This window comes from Branchiostoma lanceolatum, chromosome 15 (assembly GCF_035083965.1).
Source record: "Branchiostoma lanceolatum isolate klBraLanc5 chromosome 15, klBraLanc5.hap2, whole genome shotgun sequence".
Classification (NCBI taxonomy): Eukaryota; Metazoa; Chordata; class Leptocardii; order Amphioxiformes; family Branchiostomatidae; genus Branchiostoma; species Branchiostoma lanceolatum.
In genome coordinates this window covers 15,270,219-15,278,501 of record NC_089736.1, presented here as the reverse complement: position 1 = coordinate 15,278,501, position 8,283 = coordinate 15,270,219, and the positions used below count along the sequence as shown (strand labels likewise).

Here is an 8,283-nt window from a genome sequence, read left to right as displayed (position 1 = left end):
TTGATACCACTGCATGAGCGTAACCAAAGACACGGAGCCGTAAATGTGCGGATGGATTTAATATAGATTTTTGTTTCATGCAAGGCCAGCGTCTTGCTTCATATGAATCTGTTTGAGAACAAATATCACACCCTGCTGTTTTCTGTGCTGAGCTGGTTGTCCGACTCTTTTACTAGGCTTTATTGAATTTTCTTGTTTTTCATTGCTATGCCCAAGATTTATCGAGGAGTTAGCCTGAGTGTTATCCTGCGTACTAACCGCTGGCTCAATCTTAATACTGGTTTTGCCATTGAATAGAATATATTCCTATTATCTTCACAAACTGTTCAAACACTAGATTTCCCTCTAAGAGCAAGCCAAGGTTTGCGAAAACGAAGATTGGCATGAGAATCTGCTTTAACTACGATCTTAAGACCGTACACATCGTACTATCTAATTGATTATATAACGTTTCAAATAACTACCGCATTTCTAAACGCAATGTTCATTTAAAAAAAAAACAATAGACCATAGCTGCTCACCCCCGCATGCCGACTCATCATCAGATTGTGGACAGTCACTCACTCCATCACACCACCAGTCTTCAGGAATGCACGAACCGTCTGAGCACTGACGCTGACTCTCCAGGCAGCTCTTAACTTCAAAGAAATCGAAGATTCGAAAAAGAGAAATTAGCCGCTTCTATGGTAACCTAAAAAATGGCTATAAGGATATTTTATAGAAAGTATTACGTTAAGAAAACATATGTACTAACAGCATTCTAGAACGCGATGTCTGAAACAAAACCAATTGCCTGTAATTCCACTCCAGGGGAGTCTTGAAGGGGACGCCCTCTCGCCCTAGTCTGTTGATTCATGTCGAGACATGTTTGATACATGTTAATTATTGCCCGGGAATCATCAAATAATCAGTCAATACAGTTATACTGCACAATGTTAATGTGCAATAAAGGAATGCTTGCATGCTAATACTACCCCCTCCTTAAGCTCTAAAGGCTCAGGTCTTACCGTCTAGCGCAATTTTCAGAGAGAGGCATACGAAAAAATGACGAAAATCAGCAATTAATGAAGCACTTATAGATGCTAAGTTCTATATGTTCTGCTTTATAGAAGTTCCTCTGTATTTAACCCTGTCCAGACTGGGGGGGGGGGGGCTTTAGTTCCCGCGCTAACTTTGACATCGTATAACTGCCGAACGACATGAGCTAGGAATACCAAACTTGGTGACCTTTCCTTAAATTTATTTAAAAATAATATTTTGATAAAAGTATAAGTTTATCATTTTTCGTGTTGCTATGGCAACGGGTTTCTGAAAGGCATTTTATGCAAAAATCACAGATTTCTTTTTAAACAATGATATTTCTTAGGTTCTCTTGCTCAACCACACAAGTTTCTCCACATGTATAGTGTTAAATGTAATTAGATGTAGCTTTGATGATTTAATATTCATAATTCATGCTAATTTGATGACGTCATCTGTCAAAATCCAAGATGGCGGTACATTACACTATTTTACATTTAGGTATCAACAGGCTTTTTCGCCTTCAAAATCGTCACTACGTGGCATTTTCTTGACCAGAAAAAATTCGATTAACGTTTCTAGTCTATTTCTATTGTTTTTTAGGGTCATAAGTAAAAAAAGGAGTATTTTTGAAAAGTTCAAAATGGCCGATCAAAGATGGCGGATCCCATGGAGTCGCTAACAACACGTAACGTCATTTAATGACGTCATTTTGACGTGTACGTAGTTACCATTTACGTGACATGTCTTAAAGTCAACAATGCATACTATTTTGTTTAATACCTTTAGATATTACGGGAATTCCCTATTTAGCCAATTAAATCACATCAATGGCGTCATAACATCGAAACGTCACCAAAATTGTAGGAATTATAAAACTTTACATAAACATCACTTCCTACGAATTTGGGAATGATACATTATACCGTTCAGAAGTTATGAGAGGGGGGGCAATGAGCAAGCCCCCCCCCGTCTCAGATGCAACAGATAATATTTTATAGAACGTATTTATTTTATGTGACGTCAACAACCCTGCCGTCCGTTGGCGACCAGTCCATCATAGTCCATCACAGCAGCAAAGTTTTTTTTTCGGTTTCCGAAGGTCTTTAAATGTTCGAGAAAAGTTAAGGCCTTGCCCGCTGGCTGTCTTTGCAAAGAGTCTCCCACTTCACGTCATTTTCGCTACAGAGATTAGATTTTATTGCCATTGGATGGAAATAACCCGTGTTTTATCAGTGGGAAACCGTGTATCCCCGGAACCTTCTAACACGACCGGCCGCTGAATAGTTGCAAAGGAGCACACTGATTTTGTCTACAGTTGTTTCTAAAAACGACTGTTCACGCTTAAAATTAGTTTACAGCGTACAAATGTCCACTGGCCTATAGCCAAGTAGTAAATACACCGTGGATGTTCGGCTTGGTTTGATATAGGTTTTGTTTCATGCAAGGCCAGCGTCTTGTTTTATATGAATCTTTTTGAAAACAAATATCATACTCTGTTGTTTTCTGTGCTGAGCTGGTTGTCCTACCCCTTTAGTAGGCTTTATTTCATTTTCTTGTTTTTCATTGCTATGCCCAAGATTTAGCGGAGGGTTCGCCTGAGTGTGATCCTGCATACAAACCGCTAAATTAGCCTGAACTCAATCATGCTCCTGTAACGGCTTGCCACCCCGTAACCGCATAGCCGCCCAAGAGCTTGATAGCATGCGCTTCTAATCCAGGGTAACCCGCCTTTCTAAATATGGATAATTTATGCAGCCATCATCAGCCCACAAGTCAAGTCAAGTCAAAGTTTAATGCACAACGATTGTAACAGGTACAATGTAAGGCAAAAATAAAATACTACTGGCTACTTATATCAGACTACACACATGAGCTGCTTGCCACGGCCAGACTAGTTGCTAAGGGTCTAGTGCGGTTGCTATCCAGTGATTGACAGATACAGATGTCTGATCTGCAGATGGTAGGAATAGATTTTCCGAGCATCAAGTGGCTTCAGAAGTCAAAGCCCTCAAAAATCCTTAGGAATGGACTCAAGTATAGGGGTCAAAACTTGATTTTGGACGTGGGAAAAACTGCCATTGTCTGCCTCTGAAGGAACAGATAAACCAAGGAGGTTTAACATACCTTTTAATCGCCTTGGTTGCGATATGATTTCTTCCCCCCCCCCCCACCACCACCGCCATCTGGATCTCATTTCCCCTCCTTTCCTCCATGTCTGCCTGTGGTGCCAGGTGTGACAGCTAACAGACAGGCTAACTAGCTGGTTCCTTACGCCATGGGGACCTAGCTAAAATTCTGGCCTCTGATTGGTGTTACTATTTTTGATAACAGTTCTCCTGACTTAGAGCTAGTCGAGCACAAACTCCGCGGGGAGGGGACAGAAATCCCCGGACAGCTGGAGTTTGCGTTATACAGACTAACCGCCAAATATACTGGTTTTGTCATTGAATAGAATATATTCCTATAATCTTCACAAACTGTTCAAAAACTAGAATTCCCTCTAAGGGCAAGCTAAGATTAGGGAAAACGAAGATTGGCATGAGAATCAAATGCAGAAAAACTGCTTTAACTGCGACCTAAAAATCGTACACATCGCTCTATTAGATAGACTATTCAACGTTTCAAATAACTACTGCATTTCTAAACGCGATGTTTATTCTACAAAACCAGTAGGCCATAGGTGCTCACCCCCGCATCCCGACTCATCATCAGATTGTGGACAGTCACTTTCTCCATCACACCACCAGTCTTCAGGAATGCACGAACCGTCTGAACACTGACGCTGACTCTCCAGGCAGCTCTCACCTTCGAAGAAATTGAAGATTCGCAAAAGAAACAGTTAAAATTAGCCCCTTCTATGGTAATCTAAAAATGGCTATTAGGATATTTATTGAAAGTATAACGTTAACAATACACATGTAATAACAGCATTCTAAAACGCGATGTCTGAAACAAAACCAATTGCCTTGTAATTCCACTCCAGGGGTGTCTTGAAGGGGACGTTCTCTTGCCCTAGTCTGTTGATTATGTCGAGACATGTTTGATATATGTTAATTATCGCCCGGGTATCATCAAATATTCACTCAATACAGTATTACTGCACAATGTAAATGTGCAATAAAGGAATGCTTGTGTGCTAAAACTACCTCCTCCTTAAGCTCTAAAGGTTCAGGCCTTACCGGAACATGCTGGCACGTCACAATACCCCCATTCCTGGTCGGGATCCGTAGTGAAGCACCAAACTCTGGCGTCGCCATCCGGATTCCGGCAGTAGTTCTGCTCCAATCCGGATGACGGATAATCAGCGGGTGTATAGTTGTGATCATGCGGTGTCTGACTGTCCCATGGTTGACACGTCTGGCCTGTTTCAGTCCTAGAGACTATTCCTCGGTAAGATGCTCCACTCCCTGTCAGGCAGTCTAAGGGCAAATAAAAATAACCTGACGCTATTCTTTTGGGTCTCACTAATTGTATTATGATGACATTGACAAGTGTCTGTTAACCTTTGTGTTGAAGTGTTTTGGATTTTATCAGGGACGCAATCACGAGAAAGTGTGTTCCTTAAAGACATAGATCTAGGAATAACATAGTTCTAGGAAAGAAGACTTTTTGCACGGAACTTCCTCCTAAGATGTAGAATATTGAAGAAGAAAGGAAGATTTGCCTTCATGACAGTTGCTAAACGTTAACGTTTACCTCTTGAGAAATATCAAAGGGGTGGCAAAAGCGAGTATTGTTAGCAGCAGAGCATTTGACATGCGTTTGCCATGAAAAAGAACCCAGACTTGATACATAACGATTTTCAAACTCGCATTTTAAATCTGGAAGTAGAATAAATTTCATTAGCTGTGTACGTCAATATGGCATCGAGAAGCTCCACGAGAAGCTAATGCAATGTCCAGAACAATTGTGCATACATTTACAGAATACACAGCATATAGGCAAATATCTGTATCAATATAATTTAGGTCACGCAATGACTATGCTGTCATAGACAAACAGGGATTTTCTACTTGCTTACCTGTCCCAGGAGTGAAGTCAACAGGTAAAGCTGAAGTTGTGACGTCAGGAGAAGGAGTAGCGTCTAGCGTCATTTTCGGAGAGAGGCATGCGAAAATAAATGACGACAATCAGCAATTAGTGATACACTTATAGATGCTAAGCTGTGAATGTTCTGCCTGATAGAAGTTCTTCTGTATTTAATGTTACCAATTGTTGATTATAATACCTTTTTACTAGTAGTAAGCAACAGGTAATATTTTAAAGAGCGTATTTATGTGACGTCATCACCCCTGCCATCCGTGGGCGACCATCTTGAAGTCCATCACAGCAGTAAAGTTTTTCGGTGTCCGAAGGTCTCTTAATGTCCGAGAAAGTTAAGGCCTTGCCCGCTGGCTGTCTTTGCAAAGAGTCTCCCACTTTTCGTCATTTTCGCTACAGACATTAGATTTTATTGCCATTGGATGGAAATAACCCGTGTTTTATCAGTGAGAAACCGTGCACCCCGGAACCTTCTTACACTGCCGCTGAACAGCGCCACAGGAGCACACTGATTTTGTCTCCAGTTGTTCCTGAATACGACTGTTCACGCTAAAATCTAGTTAACAGCGTACAAAAGTCCACTGGCCTATAGCCAAGTAGTAAGTACACCGTGTCGGAAAAAAAAGGAAGCATGTTGTGACCGAGCTAGTTCGATAACCACTGTATGAGCGTAACCAAAGACACGGTGCCGTGGATGTGCGGCTGGGTTTAATATAGGTTTTTGTTTAATGTAAGGCCAACGTCTTGTTTCATATGAATCTATTTGAGAACACATATCATAGTCTGTTGTTTTCTGTGCTGAGCTGGTTGTCCGACTCCTTTACTAGACTTTAATGCATTTTCTTGTTTTTAATTGCTATGCCCAAGATTTAGCGAGGGGTTAGCCTGAGTGTTATCCTGCGTACTAACCGCTGGCTCAATCATTATAGAAATGCTGGTTTTGGCATCGAATAGAATATATTCCTATAATCTTTACAAATTGTTCAAACACTATATTTCCCTCTAAGGGTAAGCCAAGGTTTGCGAAAACAAAGATTGGCATGAGAATCAAATGCAGAAAAACTGCTTTAACTGCGATCTAAAAATCGTTCACATCGTACTATTTAATTGACTATATAACGTTTCGAATAACTACTGCATTTCTAGACGCGATGTTCATTTTACAAAACCAGTAGGCTATAGATGCTCACCCCCGCATCCCGACTCATCATCAGATTGTGGACAGTCACTCACTCCATCACACCACCAATCTTCAGGAATGCACGAACCGTCTGAACACTGACGCTGACTATCCAGGCAGCTCTCACCTTCAAACAAATCGAAGATTCGCAGAAGAGACAGTTAAAATTAGCCGCTTCTATGGTAACCTAAAAAGGGGCTATTAGGATATTTCATGGAAAGTATTACGTTAAGAATACATATGTACTAACAGCATTCTAAAACGCGATGTCTGAAACAAAATCAATTGCCTTGTAATTCCACTCCAGGGGAGTCTTAAAGCGGACCCCCTCTCGCCCTAGTCTGTTGATTCATGTCCTATAATCTTCACAAATTGTTCAAACACTAACTTTTCCTCTAAGGGCAAGCCAAGGGTTGCGAAAACGAAGATTGGCATCCGAATCAAATGCAAAATAACTGATTTAACTGTTATCTAAAAATCGTACACTTCGTACTATTTAATTGACTATATAACATTTCAAATAACTAATGCATTTCTGAACGTGATGTTCATTTTACAAAACCAGTAGGCCATAGGTGCTCACCCCCGCATCCCGACTCATCATCATATTGTGGACAGTCACTCACTCCATCACACCACCAGTCTTCAGGAATGCACGAACCGTCTGAACACTGACGCTGACTCTCCAGGCAGCTCCCACCTTCAAAGATATCGAAGATTCTTAGAAGAGACAGTTAAAATTAGCCACTTCTATGGTAACCTTAAAATGGCTATTAGGATATTTCATTGAAAGTATGACGTTAAGAATACATATGTACGTACAGCATTCTAATACGCGACGTCTGAAACAAAACCAATTGCCTTGTAATTCCATTCCAGGGGAGACTTTACCCTATCCAGGCTGGGGGGAGGGGGGCTAAAAGTGCCCGCGCCAACTTAACATCGTATAACAGCCGAACGACATATGCTAGGACTACCAAACTTGGTGACTTTTCTTAGAATTTAGTTGGCAACAATACTATGGTAATAGTATAAGTATATCATATTTCGTGTTGCCATCTCAACGGGTTTCTGAAAGGCATTTTATGCAAAAATCACAGTTTTTTTCAAGACAATGATATTTCTTTGGTTGCTCAACCACACTAGTTTACCTACATGTATAGCATCATATGTTATTAAATGTGACTTTCATGATTTAATATTCATAATTTATGCTTTATTGATGACGTAATCGGTCAAATCCCAAGATGGCGGACCATTACTCTATTTTAGGTATCAACAGGCTTTTTCACCTTCAAAATCGTCACTACGTGGCGATTTTCTTTACCAGAAACATTTAGATTAACGTTTCTTGTCTATTTTGAGTGTTTTTTGGGGTCATAAGTGGAAAAAATAGTATTGCTTAAAATTTCAAAATGTTAATTATTGCCCGGGTATCATCAAATAACCACTCAATACAGTATTACTGCACAATGTAAATGTGCAATAAAGTAATGCTTGTGTGCTAATACTACTAACTCCTTAAGCTCAAAAGGTTCAGGCCTTACCGAAACATGCTGGCACGTCACAATACCCCCATTGCTGGTCGGGATCTGTGGTGAAGCACCAAACTCCTCCGGGGTCGCCCCCCGGATTCCGGCAGTAGTTCTGCTCCAATCCGGATGACGGATAATCAGCGGGTGTATAGTTGTGATCATGCGGTGTCTGACTGCCCCATGGTTGACACGTCAGGCCTGTTTCAGTCGTAGAGACTGTTCCTCGGTAAGATGCTCCACTCCCTGTCAGGCATTCTAAACGCAAATAAAAAGAATCTGACGCTTTTCTTTTGGGTTTCACTAATTGTATCATGACTCACATTGACAAGTGTCTTTTAACCTTTGTGTTGAAAGGTTTTAGATTATATAAGGGACGCAATCAGGAAAAAGTGTGCTCCTTAAAGATATAGATCTAAGAATAACATAGTTCTAGGAAAGAAGCATTTTTGCACGGAGCTTCGTCCTGAGATGTAGAATATTGAAGAAGATTTGTCTTTATGGCAG

The 8,283-nt window shown here is 40.7% G+C and overlaps 1 long non-coding RNA gene across 1 annotated transcript; it reads right to left on the bottom strand.

Annotated features, from left to right (window-relative positions):
• Positions 1-4,221: 4,221 nt before the first annotated feature.
• On the bottom strand, positions 4,222-6,366 carry LOC136420516 (uncharacterized). The gene is made up of 3 exons (XR_010753235.1): positions 6,255-6,366; positions 5,045-5,107; positions 4,222-4,442 (listed from the first exon to the last, which is right to left on the bottom strand). It is a non-coding gene; the product is annotated as an uncharacterized lncRNA (long non-coding RNA).
• Positions 6,367-8,283: the final 1,917 nt, after the last annotated feature.